Source organism: Heterodontus francisci, chromosome 8, assembly GCF_036365525.1.
Source record: "Heterodontus francisci isolate sHetFra1 chromosome 8, sHetFra1.hap1, whole genome shotgun sequence".
NCBI lineage: Eukaryota > Metazoa > Chordata > Chondrichthyes > Heterodontiformes > Heterodontidae > Heterodontus > Heterodontus francisci.
This window is the reverse complement of record NC_090378.1, coordinates 13542443-13568537: the sequence shown is the minus strand read 5'-3', so window position 1 is coordinate 13568537 and position 26095 is coordinate 13542443. Positions and strand designations below refer to the sequence as shown.

General features: G+C 43.1%; 1 protein-coding gene across 13 annotated transcripts in view; it reads left to right on the top strand.

Moving 5' to 3' along the window:
* adgrl2a (adhesion G protein-coupled receptor L2a) overlaps nt 1–26095 on the top strand; it is an 877972-nt gene that overhangs the window by 216071 nt on the left and 635806 nt on the right. For 7 of the 13 annotated variants that reach the window (XM_068036637.1, XM_068036643.1, XM_068036653.1 and 4 more), the window contains exon 1: nt 7546–7738. The exons of 3 other annotated variants lie outside the window; for them this stretch is intronic. The gene's annotated coding sequence lies outside the window, so the exon portion shown is untranslated. Of the gene's footprint in view, nt 1–7545; nt 7739–12065; nt 12151–26095 lie in introns of those variants that run through there. 3 more of the 13 variants (XM_068036641.1, XM_068036639.1, XM_068036645.1) reach the window with 2 other exon arrangements.

Below are 26095 nucleotides of genomic sequence, written 5' to 3'. Positions count from 1 at the left end.
TAAGATAGTGAAAAGACCCGAGGTCATAAATCCAAACTCATTAAAAGAAATACATAAAATTACATGGATCCTATAATACAAACTAGTTAAAAAAATAAATTTAGATCAAACACCAGAAGGAAAATCTTCACAGTGATAAATGTCTGGGACAATGTCCTTCGCAGGGTAGTAAAGATGCAGATTTTAGGAGTACATTTTGATGCTGGGTAAATGTGCTTTGGTGGGTCAAATGGCCTTTTCTCAAAGCTCGTTCCCTTCAGTCATGTTGCTGTGCAGTGTTGTATTATCAGTCGAGTATGATAACCCATTGATATCAGTCAGCATTCACTAGCAAACCGAGAATGATTTTGTCTACGTCAATCATCTATTTCTCCCTCTTTCAACCACTTCTCTGCCCTAAGTATGTGCCAGTTTTTGTTTGATGCCTTTCTCCCCATCCCCCAGTCATTCAGACCAGACTAGGAACTGTGGAAATGAATCATACCAAGCCCACCATTCTGTGGGCCAATGCCTCATTAAAGCCAATTGTTGTTCTGTAACACAGCACTACCGTAATATAACTTGTCTTATTGTATGACCCAAAGTGGCTTAAATCTATTTGCCAACAGAATTTGACCAAACTTAAGTGGACCAGTCATATAAATACTCTGGCTACAAGAGGAGGTCAGAGGCTGCAAATTCTGCCGTCAGTAACTCACCTCCTGACTCCGCAATGCCTGTCCACCATCTACAAGGCACAAGTCCGGAGTGTGATGGAATACTCTCCACTTGCCTAGATGGGTGCAGCTCCAACACCACTCAGGAAGCTTGACACCATCCAGGACAAAGCAGCCCACTTGATCAGCACCCCATCCACCACCAACGCACAGTGGCTGCAGTGTGTACCATCTACAAGATGCACTGCAGCAACTTGCCAAGCCTCCTTCAAGAGCACCTTCCAAACCCAAGTCCTCTACCACCTCGAAGGACAAGAGCAGCAGATGCATAGGAACACCAGCAAGTTCCCCTCCAAGCCACACACCATCCTGACTTGGAACTATATTGGCCGTTCCTTCACTGTCGCTGGGTCAAATTCCTGGAACTCCCTTTCTAACAGCACTGTGGGTATACCTACCCCAAATGGACTGCAGCAGTTCAAGAAGGCAGCTCACCACCACCTTCTCAAGGGCAATTAGGGATGGGCAACAAATGCTGGCCTTTCCAGTGACCTTCACATCCCATGAAAGAATTTTTACAAAATTCAGGCCACTACTTCAAGTTGGAATACACACGCCATTCAAAATGGTGGCACATACTGCAGCATATATGGCTGATGCGATCCTTGGCACTCTGCTGCTCGGCCATTGTGTTTGGAAAAGTCTGGTATAACGGCATTAAACAGGTGATTATAAGCAAGCATTTCTCTGGTTGCTGAGCGTATGTGTCATGGGGGAGGAAGGAGAATCTGTGACTGATAGTTTCGAGTAGGAACCAAATCACAGTAAACTAGCATTGGGAGAAAGGACATCCAATGAGTGATGTACTCATGGAATATGCATTGAAGTTATTGGCAGTCTATGATGCACCCTTGCCTTCACTTTCCTCTCAAGGCTCAGAGTACAATAGACAAACATATGCTGTTTTACTAGCACAGCAAGTGTTCACACATACTCATATGGTGTCAGCCGTGGCTCAGTGGGTAGTACTGTCACTTTTGCGTCAGAAGGTTGTGGGTTCAAGTCCCACTCTAGGAATTTGAGCACATAATCTCAGCTGATACTTCAGTGCAGAGCAGGAGGGAATGCTACACTGTTAACAGGTGCTGTCTCTAGGTTGAGAAGTTAGAATGAGAGCCCACCTGCCGTCTCAGATGGATGTAAAAGATGCCCTGGCGCTATTTCTAAATGCAGTGGACTACAACACTTAAAAACAGATTGCTGCTCATTGTCACATTTCTGGTAGTGTGACCTTGCTGATTAACATTAGGTCTGGATCCCACTATTAAATTCCCTGTCGAAACCCCATGCCTTCTCTCCCTTGCTTTAAGATGCTTCTTAAAACCGATCTCTTAGACAAAGCTTTTGGTCAGCCTCTTTCCTCTTTAGGTGTTTGTTGCCCTCAAGGTTCTGTGAAGTGCCTTGGGGTGTTTTTATAAGTCAAAGACACTATGTAAAAGCAAATTACTGTTTGTTGCTAAAAACACAGTGCACATGGCACCAAAGTTAACTGAGGAAGTCTATCATATTGGACAGATGTGCTTTTTTTTCTTCTATCTTTCAAGCTTGGGAGCGTGTGTGACATCCACAGCTTACTCCCTGAAGCCTCTGCTTTGATTGGGAAATGGTGCAGCCACTACAAAAAGTGAAATAGTTTCCTGCTGGAAATTGATGTCACCAAGATTTCAAGAACTGTTGCTTCCCATACTTGACAGCAGAGAGCTTTATAAATAAATAATTTGGGGCAGGAGGAAGACACTTTCGCATGTAAACTGCTGTTGTACTTTAAGTCAACACTGGCAATTTTACGAAGTATTTGCAGCATAGAAACAGGCCATTCAGCCCAACAGGTCCATGCCAGTATTCATGTTCCATATGACCCTCCTTCCATCCTTCTTCATCTAACTCGATCAACATATCCTTCTATTCCTTGCTCCCTTGTGTGCTTATCTAGCTTCCCCTTAAATGCATCTATGCTATTTGCCTCAACCACTCAATGCAATAGTGAGTTGGGCACAGTGGTTAGCACCACAGCCTCACGGCTCCAGCGACCTGGGTTGGGTTCTGGGTACTGCCTGTGCGGAGTTTGCAAGTTCTCCCTGTGACCGTGTGGGTTTCTGCCGGGTTCTCCGGTTTCCTCCCGCAGCCAAAGACTTGCGGGTTGATAGGTAAATTTCTTTTGGGCCTCCTTATCTCGAGAGACAATGGATACGCGCCTGGAGGTGGTCAGTGGTTTGTGAAGCAGCGCCTGGAGTGGCTATAAAGGCCAATTCTGGAGTGACAGGCTCTTCCACAGGTGCTGCAGAGAAATTTGTTTGTTGGGGCTGTTGCACAGTTGGCTCTCCCCTTGCGCCTCTGTCTTTTTTCCTGCCAACTACTAAGTCTCTTCGACTCGCCACAATTTAGCCCTGTCTTTATGGCTGCCCGCCAGCTCTGGCGAATGCTGGCAACTGACTCCCACGACTTGTGATCAATGTCACACGATTTCATGTCACGTTTGCAGACGTCTTTATAACGGAGACATGGACGGCCGGTGGGTCTGATACTCTAGGTAAATTGGTCATTGTAAATTGCCCCTAGTGTAGGTAGGTGGTAGGAGAATTGAGGGAAGGTGGGGATGTGGTAGGGAATATGGGATTAATGTAGGATTAGTATAAATGGGTGGTTGATGGTTGGCACAGACTCGGTGGGCCGAAGGGCCTGTTTCAGTGCTGTATCTCTCTATGAGTTCCATATTCTAAACACTCTCTAGGTAAAGACGTTTCTCCTGAATTCCCTAATGCATTTATTAGTGACTATCTTATATTTATGGTGCCTAGTCCTGGTCTCGCCTGCAAGTGGAAACATCTTCTCTATGTCTACCCTATTGAAACCCTTTCATAATCTTAAAGACCTCTGTCAGGTCATCTCTCAGCTTTCTCTTTTCTAGGGAAAGAGCCCCACCCTGTTCAATCTGTCCTGATAGGTGTAACCTCTCAGTTCTGATATCGTTCTGGTAACTCTTTCTCTGAATGAATCAGTGCAGTTTATATACCTTCAAATGGTCATTTTTCAGGCACAAGTAAACTCAAAGCCTCGGGGCCCTGAAATGGTACAACAAAAACTTGGATTTATGTTATTCCTTTAACATACTAAGATGTCCCAAGGTCTTGCATAGGAGTATTATCAGACAAAATAGCAAGGGGACGGAGGGTGATGGGGGAGGGGTGACTAGCATATTAGAACTTGGCGAAACTGCTGATGTTTCTCCCTCTGCCATTTTAGTGGAAGTGCAAACTCTCTTACTTTAAATGAATTAACATCTCAAAAAGGGCAGAGAGATGATTCTCAAACACATTCATTCGTTCATTCATTGATGTCATCCTGTTCCCTGAAGGTTGACTGTCATGGATCTCCGCCTCTGTCTGTTCTGTGCTGTCCTTATACATTCTGCATAGGTCATTATATCTGTCATCCATTTTTTTCTCTGCTTCCCTCTCCTACGTTTTCCATCGATCTTTTCTTCCAATAATTCTCTCTGTCTGCCTTCTGCTGTAATGATGTGACTGAAATATTGTATTTTTCAAACACATTAATAGCTCTCAAACACCTAAAAACAGATGATTTGGGCATTATTACATTGCTGCTGATGGAAACTTGCTGTGCACCAATTATTTGTTGAATTTCCCCACATCACAACAGTGACTGAACTTCAAAAAAGTACTTATGTCTGTAAAGCACCTTGGGATATTCCATGTCTGTAAAGGTGTTATGTAGATGTAAGTCTTGAAAGTCTTTCTCTTCTTTTCCACTGATAACTGCACAGGTTAATCTGGTGACTACCTAAGCATTACAGAACAAAAAGGTCTAGAGGTCTAATTCCTGCTTTGTGCTGAGATATATGCCCCTGTACTCACTGACCTACATTGGCTCTCAGTCTAGCAATGCCTCAATTTTAAAAATCTCATCCTTGTTTTCAAATCCCTCCATGGCCTCACCCCTCCTTAACTCTGTAATCCCCTACAGCCCCTACAACCCTCCGAGATCTCTGCAATTCTGGCTCTTGTATGTCTTTAATTTTAATCGCTACACTATTGGCGGTTGAGCCTTCATGTGCCTTGGCCCGAAGCTCTGGTATTCCCTCCCTAAATCTCTTTGCCTATCTACTTCTCTCTCATCCCTTTAAGATGCTCCTTAAAATCTACCTCTTTCACCAATCTGTTTTAATATCTCCTTATGTGGCTCTCTGTCAAACTTTACTTGATGACGCTTCTCTAGAATAGCCTGGAACATTTTATTATGTTAAAGGTGTTATATAAATGCAAGTTGTTATTGTTGTTAATTTCTGCGTGGTAAGGAGTGCCACAATTAGCCTTGATGCCTTTGGTTTAGGGAGGGGAAAATCAGTCCTGCTTCCCACTCCTGATTACTAAATGATTACTATTGCTGGAAGGGGTTTTCTGGTGAGGACAAGTTTGGGATTGGTTGTGACATGATCGTGTGGTTGAATAATTTGCCAGTGTGGAAGACTCAATTTCCGTTTTGTTTTAACAGTGTTCATAGCCCATTTTTTAAAAGTAGGTTACCACCATCACAGGCTCACTGTCCATGCTCACACCCATGGGATCCCAGTAAGAATTTGTCACCTTCAGAATAGTAGGAAATGGGGGGAAACTGACAACAGGCGATGATAAATCTAAAAGGCACTTGTGTGCAATGGATCTTGTAAGCAACAACAACTTGTTTCATCGGAGCATTATCAGAACAAATTGACATCAAACCACATGAGGACACATTAGGACAGCTGGTTAAAAGCTTTGTCATAGAGGTCACCATCACCAGGGAAAAGGTGCTATGAAAACTATTAAACCTAAAGGCTGACAAGTCCCCAGGACCAGATGGCCTGCATCCTAGGGTCCCAAAAGAAGTGGCTGCAGAGATAGAAGAGGCATTGGTTATAATCTTCCAAAATTTCTTAGATTCTGGAAGGGTCCCAGAAGGTTGAAAAATAACAAATGTAAAATATTTATTTAAGAAAGGAGGGAGACAGAAACCTAACATCTGTCATAGGGAAAAAGCTAGATTCCATTATTAAGGATGTTATAGCAGGATACTTTGAAAATCATAATGGGATCAGACAGAGTCAATGTGGTTTTGTGAAAAGGAAATCGTGTTTAACTAATGTATTAGAGTTCTTTGAGGAAGTAACAAGCAAGATGGATAAAGGAGAAACTGTAGATGGATTTCCAAAAGGAATTTGATAAGGTACCGCATCAAATATTACTACACAAGAGCATATGTTGAAAGGGGTAACATATTAGCATGGAGAAAGGATTGGTAAGCTAACAGGAAGCAAAGAGCACAGCCAAAAACTTGCAGGTTGATAGGTAAATTGGCCATTGTAAATGTCCCCTAGTATAGGTAGGTGGTAGGAGAATTGAGGGAAGATGGGGATGTGGTAGGGAATATGGGATTAATGTAGGATTAGTATAAATGGGTGGTTGATGGTCGGCACAGACTCGGTGGGCCGAAGGGCCTGTTTCAGTGCTGTATCTCTCTATGACTCTATGATAAATGGATCTTTTTCTGGTTGGCAAGCTGTAACTAGTGGAGTGCTGGGGCCTCAACTATTTATAATCTATATCAATGACTTGGATGAAGGGACCGAACATATGATAGCTAAATTTGCCGATGACACCAAAATAAGAAGAAAAGTAAGTTGTCAAGAGGAGGTAAAGCGTCTACAAAGGGTTATAGATAGGTTAAATGAGTGGGGAAAAATTTGGCAGATGGAGTATGATGTGGGAAAATGTGAACTTGTCCACTTTGGCAGGAAGAATAGAAAAGCAATATATTATTTAAATGGAGAGAGACTGCAGAACTCTCTGGTACAGAGGGACAGAGGGATCTGGGTAGTTAGTCTGTGGAATTGTCTTCCCCAGAAAGCAGTGGAGGCTGGGTCATTGAATTTATTCAAGACTGAGTTAGACAGATTTTTGATAGATAAGGGTTATGGGGGGGTAGACAGGAAATTGGAGTTGAGACCACTACCACATCAGTCACTATCTTATTAAATGGCAGAGCAGGCTCGAAGTGCCGGATGGCCTACTCCTGCTCCTAAGTCTTATGTTCCTGTGTTCCTAGAGTAGGTTTAAGGAGCATCTCGAAAGAGGGTAGTGAAAAAAGCAGTGAGCTTTAAGGAAGGAATTTCAGAGCTTAGGGCCTAAGCAGCTGAAGGCATGACCGCCAATAATCGAGTGACAAATATCGGGGATGTGCAAGAGCCAGAATTGGAGGATCACTGAGTTCTTGGAGGGTTGTAGGACTGGAGGACATTACAGAGATAGGGAAGGACAGTACCATGGCTGTAAATGTAAAGGGGCATTTAGGAGGAGCAAAAAAAAAAGCAAGACCCTTCCCTTTGTCACTTCTACTGAAGATCGGGGTTGATTTTGCTGTTGGCAATGGAATTTTACAATACTCTTTCAAAAATAAAAAATAAATTTTAAGAAAAAACTGGTAGGAGTAGAATGATTCTTGCACCATATAAATAAAGATCGTTATGTTTCTCTTTTTAAAATCAGGCCCATGGGAAGAACCTTAGGAAAGCAGTCAAGTGGATCCGCAATTCCCCAATGATAAATCAAAACGCTCCACACATTTCCAGGCAAATTCTTTTGACTGTTACTGTAACTGTTGCTCTGAGCGGCACTGCACATTCCCGTTCTGACAGAACCTGTAAAATCCAGTCCACACTTTCCACCCACTCCGCCTCTTCACTGCAACTCTGCCAGATTAATTTAAATGTATCTGCTCAAGTGGAGATAATCAATGCAAATCACAGTGACTGTGCTGCACAAATAGGGTATGTTTGATTCACAAAGCGGCCTGAGCTTTACGAGGTCAGTCTTTCACTAGTTCCTTCATTCCATTTCTTCTATTTGGAGAACTGCAGGTCACAGATGTAAGTGACAAACACTGAATGTGCTACCTCCGCTGGCTTGTCCTGTCTGTCCAGCTTTTTCTTTAGGATCTAGATTCCTGCAAGCCCTGTCTATCTAAAGGTAGGTCCAGTGATTCTGACATCTATCCATTAGAGATTCAACTTCATTTTTAGTGAGTGTATCTCTGGCAGTTCCAAGTCAGTCTTATAAGATGGGGCAGAAAGTACAACAAAATAAATCTGTATCGTTTCCAAGCGCGTTCTTTCAAACCGTGCGATTATTCATCTCGGGAGCTTTATGTGTAATTATGAAGTTACCATCTATGCAGCGATGAGCTGCTCAGCAGTAAGATGAAGCTATGGTAAAGCGTTAAAGACTGTTCTTTCATATCTGTGTTAATTATGTGACGATCCAGCTGTTACCTGCTTATCATTACTCGGAGTTGAATGTTAAAGAATGATTAGCTCTGTGTACTTTACAACTTTTTAATACTGTCATTAAGGATATGGGATGGGGGGGGGGGACTACTGGACACTGCTGTAAATAAGCAGCAGAAGAGACTTTTGAGAAATGGAAGTAAACGTTAGTGGGCTTTTTTCTTGCATTTGGCTAAACAAAGCGAGGAGCAGTTTAAGTAGGATATGGGTGGCTTAATGACAAACAGTAAAGTTTAAACCCCTTCACTGTAACGTGTAACTGAGAAATTCTCCTTTCTTTTTTTTAAAAAAAAACACTTGAATGGCCCGGGTTTCTAAAGACATTTTATTTCGCCTCTGTCACATGTGAGGCTTCAATTCATAATGATCCTGTTCTTGTGAATTTCAATGTGCACAAGATGTGGGAGAGAGGGGGTTCTGCATTGCCCCCCCCCCCCCCATTGTTTTCTTAGAACGTGTGAAATGCCTGCAAGTTTTTATATATATATATATATATATATATGGCTGCCGCAGACTTCACTTGCCTTCTGAATATTGTCGGCACGTCTGCAGTCATATAGCTATCGCGGGGAAAAGAGACACGTTGTAAGCGCTGAACATGGCAGTAAGCAGCCCCACCGTCTGTGATACGCGCTGGGTCTCTGTTTGGGGCGGGGGGATGGAAGTGGCGGATAAAACTGCTCAAGTTGTCTATGGCCCAGTGATCGCATTAGTGTACAGGGAGTAAAAATTGGCACTTCACAGACAGCTGTAAATGTAGCATGTCTAACACTGTAGAATGTTTTCTCTTTTTTAAAAAAGAGAAAAGGCCAACCTTGGAATCAGAATAATTGGAACCCAGTGTTTTAATATAACAGCAGTTATTTCATTAATAAACTGTGCATTGGAATGTTTACAGTTCAGATGCTTCAATTAATATGTGTGGTTTCAAATAAAAATCTCAATGTCAAAGTTAGCGTTTTGATGATTCTGGTTGTATGGATCATATTTCTCCAGCATTTTGCTGGATAGGTAGGTCTATTCTTCAAGGTGCAGGCACGTGATATCTGACCCTTGTTCAAAATGTCATTGTTTTCCACTCCCTGCCCTGCCCCCCCACCCCCACCCCCCCTTCTCCCAGGCCTAATAGGCAAACAGCATCATCCGTACAGCCCATAGCATTGAGTGACACAGAGCAAAAGGTCCCAGGTTCAATTTCCTGTACTGTTGCCGAGATAGCTGAACAGGCACATGGCAGTGATTGAGGGGTTGCAATGGGTCTTTGCCTCCCTCGCTCAGGAGGTGCTAAAACTTGCCACATTTCTTAGCTCCTGATTGATGTACAGTGCTCAGGACAAACTTGTGCAGGTGAGTGAGGACAAGATTGAGTTTGCTGACCAATTGATGCCCTCCACTTTTGAACTGCCTGCCAACTCACTGGCTCGACTCACATTAGAGTTACTTTTATATTACAAGGCCCCAGCCAATGGGAAATGTGTAGGCCTCTGTCTATAACCTGTGAAATATCAATCCCACCATGCATATAAACTACTAAAATGTATGTCCAAGGATTCAGAGAAAGGAGCCAATTTTAGTGATGGAAAATGGGGAGACCCAGTCCCTCACATTTGCAGTGATACAGTAGCCTCTGAATTTCATAGCAGAGCCCACCTTGATAGCCAAGTAAAAGGGGGAAGACACCAAGGGCAGAACTTGATTCCCGCAGGAGGCTTAGAAAATTGCTGTCGGAGCAGCATGCTGGTTTGCTGGCATGTTCCTGCCTGTAGCCTATATTGGTAGAGGCAGGATGGGGTGGGGGGTGTTCATGGCTATCTGCCCACAAGCAGTGCGTAGCCTATTGAGGCAGCTAAAGGGCCAATTGCCGAAGGCTCCTACGTTGGCTAAAGCCTGGCTGATGCATGGAGGCAGACTGGGAGGTGGGGTGGGGGTGGTGTTCAATGCTCCAGAATGCTCCTACCGCCGGTAAACTAAGCAGGTCACAGCTGCAGCCTTCCCTTCTCCACTGTAGCGGTCTGGTAGCTTTGGCCAGTTTTAATGTAACCTTTTGCAGAAGTCTTCAGTGGGCACCTCCCTCATGAGGTGTCCATTCTCTCCTGCATATATCAGCAGCTCACACCTCTGATGGTAGGGCTGCTGATCTGAGAGTACAGGAAGGCCTCTAATTGGCCCTCCAGCCTGCCCACCATCCTTAATTGGATGGTGAGCGCACCCAGGACCCTGAAATGCACCAGGAGTTGAGGTCCCAGAACTAAAATCTAGCCCCCAATGCCTCTTGCAAAAAGGAAACAATTGAGCATTATAAATGGAGTTTTATCCATCTTGTGTTTTATCTGCTATCACCTCATCAGCATTTCACTCTGCTAATTCTGAGAAAATGACTTGAACTTTTCTCATTAGCAATAGGACACTGTTTATATCACAGATAGGTGTTTGATTTCCAAAATAGGAACAGTAATGGGCCATTCAGCCCGCTGAATGTTCTCACTTTCTTTAATGTTTTTTAAATCCCAATTCCTGCCTTTATTCCCATATTCCTTAATAGCTTTAATGACAGAGCTTTATACATTGTCTCTATTGTTTGATCTTGACAGGACTTTGCAAGTGGTTCTTAGGTCCAACCTCTTGCTTTTCACTTGTTCTGTATTTTTTAAACAGTTGATGAGGCTAGTTGGGGAAAAAAAAAAACATATGGCAGCCTAAACTTTATAAATCGAGGAATAGAGTACAAAATCAAGAAAATTTTGACAAACCTTTTGTAAAACACTGGTTAGACCTCAGTTAGTTTATTGTGTTCAATTCAGGGCATTGCACTTTATGAAGGATGTCGAGGCCTTTGAGAGGGTGCGGAGGAGATGTACTGGAATAATACCAGGCAAGAGGGACTTCAGTTGTGCTGGGGAGCTTTCCTTGGAGCAACGAAGGTTAAGGGGAGATATAATGGAGGTGTTCAGAACTTTGAGTTTTGACAGAGTAGATGAGTAGATAGGGAGAAAGTGTTTCCATTAGCAAGTTGGTCAGTAACCGGAAATGTTTTACACAGTGAGTTGTTACAATCTGGAATGCACTGCCTGAAAGGGTGGTGGAAGCAGACTCAATGTAACTTGCAAAGGGAAAGTGAATATACTATAATACTTTAAAAAGGAAAAAAATTGCAGGGCTCTGCAGAAAGGGCAAGGGAGTGGGACGAATTGGATCGCTAAAAGAGCTGGTACAACCGTGGTGGGGAGTTGAATGATCTCCTCCTGTCCTGTATAAGTCTGATACCTCCTTCTGAAAGTAGCAACTTAGACTAGGCACAGTTCATGGACATGGGGAGTTCTCCATTGACTCAACTATGTTGACCATTTTCAAATGCAAGTCTAAGCATTGTATGCTAGCCTGTTCAAACTCCAAGGCCATCAAAACCAAGCCTAATCTTATCCTCATGCACACACAAATGTATATATTCACACACATGAACATTTGAATTAGGAGCAGGAATAGGCCACTTGGTCCCTTGAACCTGCTCTGCCATTCAAAAAGATCATGGCTGATCTGATTCTATCCTCAACTCCACATTCCCACCTACTCCCAATAACCTTTCACCACCCCCCCCCCCCCCCCCCCCCCACTTTTGCTTATCATCTATCTACCTCTGCTTTAAAAATATTCAAAGACTCTGCTTCCACCGTCTTTTGAGGAAGAGAGTTCCAAAGATTCATGACCCTTTTGAGAGAAAGAAATTCTCCTCATCTCTGTCTTAAATGGGTGAACTCTTATTTTTAAACAGTGAGCCAAAGTTCTAGATTCTCCCACAAAGGGAAACATCCTTTCCATATCCACCCTGTCAAGACCACTCAGGATCTTGTATGTTTCAATCAAATCATCTCTTAACTCTCTAAACTCCAGCGAATACGAGCCTAACCTGTCCAACTTTTCATCATAAGACAACTCACCCATTCCAGGTATTAGTTTCGTAAACCTTCTCTGAATTGCTTCCAACACATTTACATCTTTTCTTTTTAAATAAGGAATAACTTGCAGTGATGGACACTGGATTACAATCAGGAACCAGAAGCCCCCGTGGCTTTCCCTTTGCTAGCCTAAGGATGTGAGGTCAGTTATGCTCCATTACAGACCAAGAACCTAACCCCTGGGACATTTCTGGTCTCTGTGGCTTGCTATCACTAGGTTGATGGAGAAGCATTATGTGTGGTAAATGAAGAATTCCAAAAGAATCCTTATTGCGCCTATTTTTATTTTGCTTTACGACTGTCAAAATGTCCTGCTCCAGCATTCTATATTGTATGTTTCAAGCAATAGCATAAATGCAGACTATCCTGCTGATGCTTAGAAGGAAAGAGAATGAACATTAGAACATTACAGCGCAGTACAGGCCTTTCGGCCCTCGATGTTGCGCCGACCTGTGAAACCATCTGACCTACACTATTCCATTTTCATCCATATGTCTATCCAATGACCACTTAAATGCCCTTAAAGTTGGCGAGTCTACTACTGTTGCAGGCAGGGCGTTCCACGCCCCTACTACTCTCTGAGTAAAGAAACTACCTCTGACATCTGTCCTATATCTATCACCCCTCAACTTAAAGCTATGTCCCCTCGTGTTTGCCATCACCATCCAAGGAAAAAGACTCTCACTATCCACCTATCTAACCCTCTGATTATCTTATATGTCTCTATTAAGTCACCTCTCCTCCTCCTTCTCTCCAACGAAAACAACCTCAAGTCCCTCAGCCTTTCCTCGTAAGACCTTCCCTCCATACCAGGCAACATCCTAGTAAATCTCCTCTGCACCCTTTCCAAAGCTTCCACATCCTTCCTATAATGCGGCGACCAGAACTGCACGCAATACTCCAGGTGCGGTCTCACCAGAGTTTTGTACAGCTGCAGCATGACCTCGTGGCTCCGAAACTCGATCCCCCTACTAATAAAAGCTAACACACCATATGCCTTCTTAACAGCCCTATTAACCTGGTTAGCAACCTTCAGGGATTTATGTACCTGGACACCAAGATCTCTCTGCTCATCTACATTATCAAGAATCTTCCCATTAGCCCAGTACTCTGCATTCCTGTTACTCCTTCCAAAGTGAATCACCTCGCACTTTTCCGCATTAAACTCCATTTGCCATCTCTCAGCCCAGCTCTGCAGCCTATCTATGTCCCTCTGTACCCTACAACATCCTTCGGCACTATCCACAACTCCACCGACCTTAGTGTCATCTGCAAATTTACTAACCCATCCTTCTACACCCTCTTCCAGGTCATTTATAAAAATGACAAACAGCAGTGGCCCCAAAACAGATCCTTGCGGTACACCACTAGTAACTAAACTCCAGGATGCACATTTGCCATCAACCACCACCCTCTGTCTTCTTTCAGCTAGCCAATTTCTGATCCAAAGCTCTAAATCACCTTCAACCCCATACTTCCGTATTTTCTGCAATAGCCTACCGTGGGGAACCTTATCAAACGCCTTACTGAAATCCATATACACCACATCCACTGCTTTACCCTCATCCACCTGTTTGGTCACCTTCTCGAAAAACTCAATAAGGTTTGTGAGGCACGACCTACCCTTCACAAAACCGTGCTGACTATCGCTAATGAACTTATTCTTTTCAAGATGATTATAAATCCTATCTCTTATAACCTTTTCCAACATTTTACCCACAACCGAAGTAAGGCTCACAGGTCTATAATTACCAGGGCTGTCTCTACTCCCCTTCTTGAACAAGGGGACAACATTTGCTATCCTCCAGTCTTCCGGCACTATTCCTGTCGACAATGACGACATAAAGATCAAGGACAAAGGCTCTGCAATCTCCTCCCTGGCTTCCCAGAGAATCCTAGGATAAATCCCATCTGGCCCAGGGGACTTATCTATTTTCACACTTTCCAAAATTGCTAACACCTCCTCCTTGTGAACCTCAATCCCATCTAGCCTAGTAGTCTGAATCTCCGTATTCTCCTCGACAACATTTTCTTTCTCTACTGTAAATACTGACGAAAAATATTCATTTAATGCTTCCCTTATCTCCTCTGATTCCACACACAACTTCCCACTACTATCCTTGATTGGCCCTAATCTAACTCTAGTCATTCTTTTATTCCTGATATACCTATAGAAAGCCTTAGAGTTTTCCTTGATCCTATCCGCCAATGACTTCTCGTGTCCTCTCCTTGCTCTTCTTAGCTCTCCCTTTAGATCCTTCCTGGCTAGCTTGTAACTCTCAAGCGCCCTAACTGAGCCTTCACGTCTCATCCTAACATAAGCCGCCTTCTTCCTCTTGACAAGCGCTTCAACTTCTTTAGTAAACCACGGCTCCCTCGCTCGACAAATTCCTCCCTGCCTGACAGGTACATACTTATCAAGGACACGCAGTAGCTGCTCCTTGAATAAGCTCCACATTTCGATTGTGCCCATCCCCTGCAGTTTCCTTCCCCATCCTACGCATCCTAAATCTTGCCTAATCGCATCATAATTTCATTTCCCCCAGCTATAATTCTTGCCCTGCGGTATATACCTGTCCCTGCCCATCGCTAAGGTAAACCTAACCGAATTGTGATCACTATCACCAAAGTGCTCACCTACATCTAAATCTAACACCTGGCCGGGTTTATTACCCAGTACCAAATCCAATGTGGCATCGCCCCTGGTTGGCCTGTCTACATACTGTGTCAGAAAACCCTCCTGCACACACTGGACAAAAACTGACCCATCTAAAGTACTTGAACTATAGTATTTCCAGTCAATATTTGGAAAGTTAAAGTCCCCCATAACAACTACCCTGTTACTCTCTCCCCTGTCGAGAATCATCTTCGCTATCCTTTCCTCTACATCTCTGGAACTATTTGGAGGTCTATAAAAGACTCCCAACAGGGTGACCTCTCCTCTCCTGTTTCTAACCTTGGCCCATACTACCTCAGTAGACGAGTCCTCAAACGTCCTTTCTGCCGCTGTAATACTCTCCTTGATTAACAATGCCACACCCCCCCCTCTTTTACCATCTTCTCTGTTCTTACTGAAACATCTAAATCCTGGAACCTGCAACATCCATTCCTGCCCCTGCTCTACCCATGTCTCCGAAATGGCCACAACATCGAGATCCCAAGTACCAACCCATGCTGCAAGCTCACCCACCTTATTCCGGATGCTCCTGGCGTTGAAGTAGACACGCTTTAAACCAAGTTCTTGCTTGCCAGTGCCCTCTTGCGTCCTTGTAACCTTATCCCTGACCTCACTACTCTCAACATCCTGTACACTGGAACTACAATTTAGGTTCCCATTCCCCTGCTGAATTAATTTAAACCCCCCCGAAGAGCACTAGCAAATCTCCCCCCCCCCCCCCCACCCCAGGATATTGGTACCCCTCTGGTCCAGGTGAAGACCATCCTGTTTGTAGAGGTCCCACCTACCCCAGAAAGAGCCCCAATTATCCAGGAAACCAAAACCCTCCCTCCTACACCATCCCTGCAGCCACATGTTCAACTCCTCTCTCTCCCTATTCCGTTGCAGTGGTTAGCACCACAGCCTCACAGCTCCAGCGACCCGGGTTCAATTCTGGGTACTGCCTGTGTGGAGTTTGCAAGTTCTCCCTGTGTCTGTGTGGGTTTTCTCCGGGTACTCCGGTTTCCTCCCACAAGCCAAAAGACTTGCAGGTTGGTAGGTAAATTTGCCATTATAAATTGCCCCTCGTATAGGTCGGTGGTAGGGGAATATAGGGACAGGTGGGGATGGGGTAGGAATATGGGATTAGTGTAGGATTAGTATAAATGGGTGGTTGATGGTTGGCACAGACTCGGTGGGCCGAAGGGCCTGTTTCAGTGCTGTATCTCTCTCTAAACACAACTGTTGGTTAAAGTACAAAATGGGGGCAAGCTGGCTTGGAATAATACTGAGTTTTGTAAGTGCAATTGGATTTAATAGTATATTTTAAATCCATTAGCTGTGGATTTGCGCTGTGACTTTCAGTGATTGTGGACCTCCTCTGCCCTGCATCAGTCTCATATTAAGGAGGAAATGCAGCACTGTTGGCAAGGCAATTAAGTGTTAAGAGTTCATTGTTTATCCCTGATGCCCTCACACTTGCCTGAGTCTCTGTTGTTGACTGACAGGAGCTCAGCTGCCAGTCATTGCAGTTAAGATCTCTCTAGAATTGTTTGTCTCTAGCAGTAAGACATAGATAAACAACAACGTCAAAACTATTTCTATAGAAATATGATGGTCATTTTTTTTTTCTGACTGCCACTTTTCTCTTGCCCTGTCCCAAGTAGCCATTAATAATTTGAAAGAAAAATACTGCAGATGCTGGACATCTGAAATAAAAATAAGTTTGGGAACTCTCAGCAGGTCTGGCAGCATCTGTGGAGAGAAAAACAGTTGATGTTTCAGGTCAATGACCTTTCTACATTATTAGTTTTTGTGCTGGCCTTGGAAGTGTGTGTTGGCAGGTTATTCACCATGCCTGCCCTTGTCTTTGCATCCAATGTCCACACTTGAATATTCCCAACAGGAGTTATTAGATAGTTGTCTGAAAATGGGAATGCTGACTGGTTTACGCCCAACCTAACCCAGCTGTTAGGAGGCTAATTATAAACACTTCCCCACTGCCACCCGAGCTGGATTCAGCTAACTTAATACAGACCTGGGGATCAAACCCAGGACTTTCTTAGTCAGAAGGGATCAACTACAAAGGCTAAGCTCAATACCATGGAAAGGCTTTAGGTAGTAGTGTGACAGTGTTCTTGTACATTTCTTTCCCACAGGGAGCCATGAGCAATATTTTGCACCTTGTGATTGATTTCCAACTCTCTACAACCTATGAAGTGTAGAACTGTGACCCTCTGCTTTAAACACTGTAATCTTATAAATACTTGTGATTTCTAAGCAAGCTGTGCAAGCTTCCATAGGTGTGACAATTAACACTGTTATGAGGAGCTTGTTGGTGTGGTTACATCTGTCCATTGCCTATTTTACCCTCCCCACCCCCAACAATGTATTTCCTTCACCCTACCATGCACCAAGGGTTTTTAAGAAGCTACCAAAGGAATTGCACAAGAAAATAAGCGAGTGAAATATATTTTGAAAATGGACAACTCCATCAATGGTGGAGGCAATTGTGTTGTACATCATGAGTGACATGAAATGAGAGAGAACAGGAGTAAATAGAAGCAGTTCCGAAGAAGGGTCACTGACCCGAAACGTTAACTCTGCTTCTCTTTCCACAGATGCTGCCAGAGCTGCTGAGTGATTCCAGCATTTCTTGTTTTTGTTTCAGATTTCCAGCATCCGCAGTATTTTGCTTTTAGAAAATATCTGGACCTGTTTATACACCTGATTTGAAATTACTTCTCAATTTTTTTTTTCTGCTCAGCATTGAAAAGGAATAGTGCAGAGTCTAAGAAAATCTGCCTCTTTGACATTTCCTTTGATCACATTCTGCTTTTCTTCCCAACTGTCCTTGAGGTATTTTGCTGTATTAAAGGAGCTTTATGGATTGTAACTCCATATATCGAAACTAGTCTGAATCAGAAACTTGGATTTCTCTCAATTCAGAATGTTCACTTTTTTTTAAATATTTGCCTTGAATTTAAACTGATTATAAGCAGTATATGTTTTTTTTTATATAAGAGTAAGCGGATTAGATGCAAGTGGATAGCTCCTTCAATGAGTCAGCATCTCTCTATGGGCCGAATGTGCTGGAGAATTCTCTTGACTCTTTTCTTTAAGGCAGGGTGGTATGGTTTGCATCTGGTGCAGAAGAAAGAACTCGCCTCGAGTATCTTGAAAATGCTACAGAACTGTTTGATTTGAGCTTTGATTTAACATCAAATCTTCCAATAGGCAGACATCAAAAACCCCACTGAAAATGTGAAAAGCGTCATTTGAGAGCTCTCTGTTTTGCAGTGGCCAGGATTTTTCATTTGTTGAATTGATTCCATTTTGCAATGTCTTAATCTGATCTTTGGAATTAGCGATTTTTTTTTTATTAAAATGACTCAAAAGAGCACCATTGGATCTTAAATGCCACACTGACCCACATTGATCATATTGCCGCTGCTCTCCTACCTCTGCTGTCTTCCCTCATCCTTTTTCCCCCCACTATTTTGTGTCTGGAGTGGGAGAGCAAGCAATTAATATGTTTAGATCTGTGTGAATCAGAACTAAGATTTTTTTTTTCTCTCAATCTCTCTGCTTATCATTTCTGACAATAATGAGGGCCACCAATTTGAAGAAATAGCAATTAAAAGGGCGTTCTCTTTTTTTAAAAAAAAACCTTTTTTAGTAAGCGAGTGTGAAATGTGAAATTCTCTACTAAAATCAGTTGATGAAGCAGAGTCTGTAAATTGCTTTGTAAAAAGGTATCAAATAGTTGCTCGAAATGGTGAAATTTCTGAAGGCTCTGGGAAGTGAGAAGGAGAGTGGGATTTGGATTGGGTGGAAATGTACTGTTTCTATGCTGCAATATTTCTGATTCCGTATCCTCAGTCTAGCTTTAGATCAAATTTATCAATTTGTGACAATCCTATCGTTGATGAACCCAGCATGAAGTTGGACCAGTAGTGCAAACCTATCCATCATCTTCCAGAGAGGGTAGCATGGCACCCAAGGCTTCCTATGAACTGGCTTTTTCTCGTTTGAGAGCTGGATTAGTGACTTTCTAGGAAACACAAACACTAGGCACCAATTAAATGGGCTTTTGACATCTGTGCAGGGATTGTTCAAGTGACTATGTTTGGCCACTCTAATGCTTCCCTTCATCAGTTGACCTGCTGGATCTTTGGAGAAGAGATGGTGTTCTCCTGTTTGAAATGCCTCCTACAAACTTGATGAGGAAAGCCTATATCTGCTCGGAGGCTATTCTCCAACATTTGAGAGAGACTGATTATCCCTCTTCCCCAATAGTGCCATCTTCCACTAAGTTTAAAACTCTAGATAAATGGGGGGGGAGTAAGTGTACCCAACGCCACCCTCATCCTGGTGGTCGCCTTTGTCTGCGGCTGCATGAAGCTGTGTCGACTCCCAGTATGCATACACTAAGTGTCGCTATGTGCTGAGGTTTTATGTCCCCGGTGCCATGAAGGATGGATCTGGCCATGTTGCCATGGAACAATCCATTCAGTTGGACCCTGCTATACCACCTGTCCGTCATGGTATAGTTAGTACAGAAAAACACCTTTGACCACAAGTCCATCAGGCAGTGGTCCACACGTATTGTCTTCAAGACCCTGTGGGAAAAGGAGATGGTGGTTCCTGTCAGATGGTTCTCCAAGCAGACAAACTCATTTGGCAGAATGCCTCATCGCCAGAACTTTCAAACAAGCACCAAGGTGTAGCTTGGCTGGTGGTGAGAAGGACCCTTCCCATCAGATCCTTCCTGCACGCCTCCATACGCTGCCCTCGAGGCAGCTGTGGTGTGGGAGAAACCATCACCCACCTCATTCTGGAATGTGCCTTTGCAAAGCAGGTCAGGAAAGAGATGCAGGGGTTTGTCAAGGTTCGTCCTGAGCAGCTCTGTAACGCAGGACTCTGTGCGCGTCCCTAGGAACAGCTTGTAGGGCACAGAGATCAACATCAGATGCTGCTGGAGGAGTATCAGCTCGGTCAGGGGCATGCTTTGGTCTGCCAGAAACTTGCTGCACTTCCCGTGCAAAGAGATGTCCACGACCGAATGTTGCAGACTGGCACATTCCAAGGTCCAGGACTGTGCTGAGTGACGCACTAAAGCTTCGGGCAGCCACCACAAAAGCTCAATGGGGAAAGTCCATTGCGTTAGGCCCTCCTGCCATCGTATACTGAAGGGCTGGAAACTGTGTAAAATCCCTTTGGGCTGTATGCACCAGAAAATATTTGACGTGTAATGCAAATGTACATTGAAAATATAACCTGAAATGGCAAGTGTACTGAGGCACCGCATATAATGTATTGAAAGAAATTGATCTGCATTACACTATGTATTTTCAAATTTGAAGCATTATATGATGTATTTTTACAAATTTTATGAATAAAGTATATTTTTGAAGAGAAAAGCCATATTCCATCCTTCATTAGCTTGAGCTTCCATGATGCTCTGCTGCCCATGTACTAACTCTCTCCAAGTCCTGTTCTGTTCACCCATTACCCCTCTGCCTAATGACCTACATCAGCTCCCAGTCTGGCAATGCTTCACTTTTAAAATTCTCATCTTTTTGTTTTGCAAATCCATCTATGGTGTTACTTCTCTGTATCCTAATTCAGCCTTTCAGCTCTCCAAGATCTCTGTGCTTCTCCAATTCTGCCTTTTTCTTTGTGCTTCCCAGTTTAATCATGCCATTATTGGCGACCAGTATGTTCAGCTACCTAGGCACTAAACTCTACAATTCCCTCCCTAAAACTCTCCATCCCTCTACCTCTCCTTTTTTTTAAGATGCTCCTTTTTTTAAATCTACCCTTTTGATCATGCTTTTGGACACCTGTTCCAATATCTCCTTATGTGGCTCAGTGTCAAATTTTATTTGAAAAAAAAAAATCACTGGTGAAGCTGCTTGGGATGAGTTCCTTTGTTAAAGGCTCTATAAATGAAATTGTTGCTGGGTCAGTTTAAATTTTCAAGAGTTGAAATCGATTAGATTTTTATTGGATAGATGGGGTAAATGGAATTGAGGTACAAATTCACCAGCTAGACGGTGGGACCAGCCTGGGATGCTGAAAGGAATGTAGGAGTAGGCCAAACAGCTAGCAAGATGAGTCACCAGAGCTCCACCTGTTACTACTTAGCTCTTTGTACACAGTGTTGTCACTAATACCTTATTCCTCCTTTGCTGTTGCATGCATTAAGCTCTGGAAAATATGTAACTTATCCCACTAGTACACCAGTCCAGACTCAAAGTTGTACGAAACAATTTTGTTCTTTTCACTGACGTGCCAAAGCGACTGAGGGATATGACTAAGATTTTGAAGAATGTCATGCCGGGCCCCCACCTGCCAAGAATGAGGCACATTAATTTTGTTATGAACATTGATTTTAAACTGTTACTGGAGTGAAGAAAGGACTTGTTAAACAGATCAGCCTTAGCTGGAAAGACATTTGCATATTAATAGACAGTGCTTGGAAAGGATAAAGGACCATTCCCTAATCCATTCAATGCACAAATGGACTTTTGATCACCAGATGTTGAAGGTGGGGGAGCTCACATTCCAGGTTGACTGCTAAGATGGCCAAATACACAAACTGACGTGGTCAAACCAGCTAGTCACATGACTAACCTGCTGGGCAACCTGAGTTGTTTTTTTTTTTTGAATTTGTACAAAGAGTTTGGGCAGAAAGTCTGTTTGCTCCTGAACTGAGAAGATCTCTCTCCTGTCTGCTCCCATCTCTTTCTCGCAAGCCTCTGAATCCACTGAAGTCACATGAACCCCAAGAGAGAAAAGTCTCCTACAACTGAACAAGGTTTATGAAGAATATTGGGCTCCAATGAAAAGCAAGATCGACGTACAATCAAGGAATCTACAGTGAGCTCAAAGAACCGTAACAGAACTTTTCAGATATTGCCTCAAACATTTCCACTTTATTTTTCTTCTCTTTTCTGTCTCTATTTGCATGTGTGTATCACATATGCATGTTAGTGTGGGCATGTCATGCATCCGTAGGTGTCAACCAAATTATAGTTTAATAAATTTCAATTTTTCTTTAAACCTAAAAGCCTGTTTGTGCTGATTTCTTTGCCTTATAATTGGAAAGCGGTGGACAAGGATTCACCAAAGGGGAGCAAAAAAAGTGTCTTTAAAATTAAACCCTATTATGGTAAGACCAGGTGAAGGCTGAGGGACTAGTAACCCAGAGACCCAGGGTACTGCTCTGGGGACATGGGTTCAAATCTCACCACAGCAGAAGGTGGAATTTGAATTCCATTAATAAATCTAACGATGGCCATGAAACCATTGTCGATTGTTGTAAAAACCCATCTGGTTCACTAATGTCCTTTTAGGGAAGGAAATCTGCTGTCCTTACCTGGTCTGGCCTACATGTGTTTCCAGACCCACAGCAATGTGGTTGACTCTTACATGCCCTCTGAAATGGCCTAGCAAGCCACTCAATTAGGGCAATTAGGGATGGGCAATAAATGCTGGCCTGGCCAGCGACACCCACATCCCATGAATGAATTTAAAAAAAAAGAGAAATGATAAATCAGGAATTTGTGTTTGAAATGTCAAGTCTGAGTTTTGAAAGCCCACTGTAAGAGGAAGGGATAGGAAAGATGATATGTTCCACAGCTATCCCTTCCTAGAAAGGGAATGGGTTAGTGAATGTCCCTTAATTTTGACTAGTGAGGATATAATGAAGGTGGACTGTTTGTATCTTGGGACAAACCAGATGAGAAGGTTCGGGGGAGTAGTGACGTTATAATGTGTTAATTTTGCAAGGTTAGGCTCTTGGTATGGATACTCATTTAAACAGGGACATAGGTTGGAGTTGGGACTTCAACACTGCAGAGCTGGCTCAGTGATTCATATTCCTACAAAGCGAAGCTCCATGTTGGGAGTGAAGACTCTCCAAAATTACCTCTTTTAGACAGGTGTGCCAACCTTCATGTTGCTCAGGCAAAGAAAATCAATGCTTCACAAGCAACAGGATGTAAGTTCTATGTTATTGAGCTCTCAAGATCTGCCCAAGCAATTAGCCTCTAACTGACCTCAGGATTGTGCAGCTTTAAGGTTCTTGTGGCCTTAAAGTGACACGCCACTTACTAATAGCGCTGCCTTCACAGCAGAATAATGCATTACAGTATAACACTGAATTTGAAGGTGCTGTGAGTCACTTGTGCTTTGTTAGTCACTTCCTTGCTGCCCACTGATTGTATGTCACCCAGTGCCCTATGGATCACTACACTTCCTCCAGCACTTTACACCTCCAACATTTGCTTGCTCTTGAGAGAAATGTGAAAACCTTTGCGACTCTCGGTATTTAATACAAAACGTGGAAGCGAACAGGATCTCCTTATCAATTGGAGGCCACATAGAAACAATGGGGAGTTGAGAATGACTTGGCTTCAGTTCAACCAAATGTCCAGGTAAATTATAAATATGGCAGAAGTCATGTTTTGTAGAAATGTTTGTTTTTTAACTCTTGTTTCCTTAAGAACATTTGGGAAACTTGTACTCTCGGAATCTAATTGAGGTTGCTGAAATACTAAATGTCAAATTTGATGTACATTTATTCCCCGATTTAGACCTAATCTAATTTTGTAGTCAGAATTTTAATATGTTCTATGAAAAGTAGAACATGCTGTGATGTGACTGGGTAATAATTGCCATTTTTCTTGGAAAAAAAACCCCATTAATGATAAATGTTCAGAAATCCCTTGCAGTGAATAATGGACCTGGTGGTGCTGGGAAGAGATTGGCCTTTTAAGAACCAAAGTAATTTATTGGTGAGATACCAGCCTGGATGACCCCCTGTAGTTCACATTTAAAGCAAGGAACCTTAACAGCAGTCATTAGTTTGCAAGGGTTCTGTCATATGATGCGCATTCATTAAACACTCAGTGAGAACTAAATACCTGTTTCCCACCCAATGTTCTCACATTTTTGCAACTGACCAAATGCACGTTCATCAAGATTTGGATTCTGCAATTGAGCGGAGACAGCTGATGTAGAGGAAGAAGCAGGAAACTGGTTTGGAATGGAGCTGAGTTTCATGGGGTGAGTGGTAGAAGCACTCTTTACTGCACAGGGGCAGTGCCAATGGCACTGCATGTGCATAAACCAAACTAGTTTTGATTAGGTGTATTTTATTCTGTTATTGTATCTATTTTCTTTTTAAACTCGACCGATCTTGTGTCGTTTTTTAAAAAAAAAGTCTATCTCTCTTGTATCCCAGAGATGTGTATATATATATTTTAAAAGCCTTTGCAGGTATTTCATTTGTCTCCAGGGAAAACTGATCATGCAGTTATAATTTTTTCCGCTGTTTGCTTGTCTTTTGAGAGCAAAACGGCTGTTTGACAAAAGCACTTTTCCAAAGATGATGTGTTGAGGTGCTTGTAGAACAGAAGCTGTAGTTGGGTAATTTTTTGTTAAATGAAACTTTTGCAAGTACAAAGCAATAATTTTCTCAGCTTCTCGCATGTTGTGGCTATGGCTCTGTTCTCTCACTCCCACCTCGCAGCCTCTCTGCTTCCCTGCATCTTAACTGATTGCACACAATGCAGAAGGAGGCCATTTGGCCCATTGTATTTGTGCCAGCTCTTTGAAAGAGCTATCCAATTAGTCCCACTCCCCTGCTCTTTCCCCATAGCTCTGTAATTTTTCCTTCTTCAAATATATATCCTATTCCCATTTGCAAGTTGCTATTGTGTGCATTACCCTTTTCAGGCGGTGCATTTCAGACCATAAGTCGCCAAATTAAAAAAAAAAAATTCTCATCTCCCTGCATTTCTGTTTGTTTCCAAGCTCTTTCCCTCCACCATAAATTTCACTTCCACCTCCCTTTTTTTTCCATTGCCTAAGCCCCTCTGTTTTCTCCTATCCTTTTTCTTTCACTTTGCCCATTTTTAGTTGCAGATACTGGGAGGAAAATGGCTGTTTATAATTGGACTAAATAACTAAATCCCATTTACACTTGATTAGTTTGGAATCTAAGCTCCCCACCTTGTAATCCTTAAGTTGGCCTGGTCAAACAAATGTAACTATAAATTTTTTTTTGTGCAAGTTAAGAAATCTCCCTGCAATGCTAAGCTGATTTAATATTGTTTAATGAACTGACTGACTCAAGGCAGCTCTTGATAGAAACCCTGGGAGATTGTGTTTACGTTGAGGCATCCTCATTCAGACTGAACATGAGCTCTACAGGGGTTTAGCATTTTAAAAAAAAAACAGTACTCATATTATCTGACTATCTCTCAACTTCCTCATCACTTTGTTTTCTCCCTTTCTTTCCCCACCACAGCTTGATTCGATGGCAGGCATGTCCAACATTTTTGCATGAGGGGCCACATTATAATCTTTGCCTTGCATAAGGGGCCAGTGAGCAAATTTCAGAAAGATGAAACGTTTTAAATAAGAAGGCTAATTTATTAACTTTCTTTTCACTATCTTGAAGACTGATTTTGGTAACATATCTGACATTGTTTTTGCTTGCATAAGTATTCAGTCTCTGCCTGCACACTTGATGTAGCAATGCAGAGTATTCGGATAGGTGTTTATCTCTGTTTGTGTGTGTGTGTGTGTGTGTGTCTCGGTGAAAGATCAACAATCGGAAATGTTAACTCTGTTTCTCTCGTCACAGCTGCTGCCTGTCTGACTTTCCAGCATTTTCTGTTTCTCATTTTGCTGTCTATCTCATTTTTATTATTTTGAAGTACTGAGGGAGTTCAGCACTGTCAGAAGTGTCATGTTTTGGATGAGACATTAAATAGAGACTCTGTTTGCCCTCTTGAGTGGATGTAAAAGATCATCTGGCAGGGAGTTATTCCAGAAAATGCTGGAAATACTCAGCAGGTCTGGTTGCATATGTGGAGAGAGTAACTGTTAATTGGGGTTTGGAGGTGGGAAGAGGATATAATTGGGCGGAAGGATGCCAGGGGGTACCAGCTACCTTCCCACCTCCACCAAAATTAAGTCAGGGATGGGAGGGCCTGTGAACAGCCTTAGCACCTTGCTGCCAATTGAGGCCCTTAATGGGACATTAATTGCCCACTTAAGGGCTTCATCCTGTCTCTGTATGTAGAGCACAGCAAGAAAAACTGTGGGCTGCTTGTTTGCTCCCGGGGATGGGTGGGGTTGGGGGGGGGGGGGGGGGGGTCCTTTCTTTTAAAAGGCAGTTAGAGCCTGAATGAGACCCGGCCTTAGGAAGGAAGGAGGCCTGCTGAGAGCCACCCCCTGCCCTTGCTGCCAGTGACCCCCGCAGGACCCCCTCTTGCCCTGACTTACCGGTGACCTGGGTCCAGCAGTTCCTGGTGCTGCTCAGGCCAGTAGCTCTCTAAGAGCGGGACTTCGGTTGCCAGGGTCCTTGATCCCATGGAAGGCCCACCACAGTCCAATTAAGTGCCAAACTGGC